This window comes from Callospermophilus lateralis, unplaced genomic scaffold, assembly GCF_048772815.1.
Source record: "Callospermophilus lateralis isolate mCalLat2 unplaced genomic scaffold, mCalLat2.hap1 Scaffold_89, whole genome shotgun sequence".
In the NCBI taxonomy this organism is placed as follows: Eukaryota; Metazoa; Chordata; class Mammalia; order Rodentia; family Sciuridae; genus Callospermophilus; species Callospermophilus lateralis.
Window position 1 is genome coordinate 2,074,049 of NW_027517018.1, and position 1,944 is coordinate 2,075,992.

Genomic DNA, 1,944 nt, shown 5'->3' on the forward strand with positions numbered 1-1,944 from the left:
AAATATTTGTGTGTGTACGTGTGGTAATATCTGTTGAACCTAGGGTCTCCCACATGCCGAGTAAGCACTGTACTATTGGGCCTTTTATTTATTTATTTTTTAAATTTTTTTTGTAACAAAATTCAAAAGTTTAATTTTTTCAAAGCTTAACTATACTAGTGAAAATAAATTATATTTAGACCACCTTTAATATTTGTACATCATCTTCATACAACTATAACTGCTTTCACAAGACATTTTGGAAAGAATATTATTTTCACAATTAAAATGTGTTTCAAAAATAGGGCAACATTAAAGAACATTAGTCTGAAATATATCTCATAATGCTGTGAGGTATACTATTCTTTATCAAATTAACTGTACTTGTATTCAAAATAACATGGCTTTTAACTAATGACAATTATTTCTTGTCCATTTCAGTGATTTCTTGGATCCAAAACAAAATCTATGTATTTATTTTTTGGAAAATATCATTTGTTGACCGTCCATTCACTGTCATGGAATGATTTGCCTTCTCAATCCAGTGGATTTTATTGGGAGCTTGCAATTTTTGTGCCACTTTCTCCAACAAGTTCTTCTCACACATTTCATCTGCTGAGCCTGACACAAACAGTACAGGATCTTTTATACGAAAGAAATCTTCATCTCTGTGCTTATGCTGTTGTTTTGGATGGTGCAGTGGATAAGAAATACAAATGAGACCTCAAACAAAACCATCAGCATCATCTGGCTCAATATGACACATTACAGAAACATCTGCTCTTGAGCCCATTGAATGACCTCCAAGGAAAACACCTGCAAGTTTGTATTATCCTGAGGTCTTTAGGTAATTCAAAACTTCTTTGTATGCCTTAATTCTATGCACAATATTAAGGCCTTTACAGGTAAATCTCAGGCAAAAAAAGCGATGAGATGCAAGATGGGATGCCAATGACATCAAATGAGGAAGATTCATATCTCCTGATGCTCCATGTGTAAGAATTATTCTGTATGTTAAACTCTTGCTAGGTACCAAACAAACAGGATCCAGCAACTTATTTCCAAAAGGTATTTTTAACTTAACCTCTGTATGACTCATTTTCACTGTTGAATATTAAACTTAAAGTGCATTACATCTGAGAAGCAAAGGACATCTCCCCGCCGCTGTCCGCTGAGCCCCCCAGGTGGCCCTGCGGCTGCCCTGGTTCAGGAGGAGTGGCAGCGAGCCTCCCGCGCTCCACCCGCTCCCTGCTGCCAAGGCCGGCAGCCCACACTCCCCTCCCCGGGAAGCCTCCCTCTGCGTGGTGGTGTCCACCATCCCCGCCGCACTCACCCGGGAACTATTTTTTAAATTTTATTTGAGTTAGGGTCTTACTAAGTTTTCTTTACTGGTCTAGAATGTGCGCTCCTGTCTCAAGCTCCTGAGTAGCTGGGATAATAAGCACACACACTATGCCTAACTTAATCAACAATCTTTGCAGTCCATGCCATAATCACCCAGGACTCATTAATCTCTGCACACTTCACAACTCTGTGTTTTATTGTTGGTGTTTGCTATTCTCTCTCTGCCAGTCCTTCCAAGACCTACCATTATCCATACATCATCTCCAATGATGCCCGTTAATGAACACTCTCTCATGTTTCTACAGGAAAATTTGTGTAATCCTGTAGCACATCATTCATATCACAATTAAAGTTTTAACAAAAAGTATTTCAATTTTTTGTAACACTAATAGACCCTTGTGGGCAAGCTGCACAGTGCATGCATCCTCTTTCCTAGTGATGCAATAGTATCTGATCTTAAGAGTTACTTAAAACATTTTGTGAAAGATTGGAAGCATTTATGATTTGGAACTCCTTGCACTAACAAAACACTTTACAAACCACAAATCACTTTTTTTGTTGTTGTTTCATATCAAATTCTCATCACCGATTGCCCATCTATTCTTTCATTCTTACACATTG

The 1,944-nt window shown here is 38.0% G+C and overlaps 1 pseudogene; it reads right to left on the reverse strand.

The window, feature by feature from the left end:
* Positions 1-400: 400 nt before the first annotated feature.
* On the reverse strand, positions 401-1,078 carry LOC143390131 (testis-expressed protein 30 pseudogene; annotated as a pseudogene).
* Between the last annotated feature and the right edge of the window lie 866 nt (positions 1,079-1,944).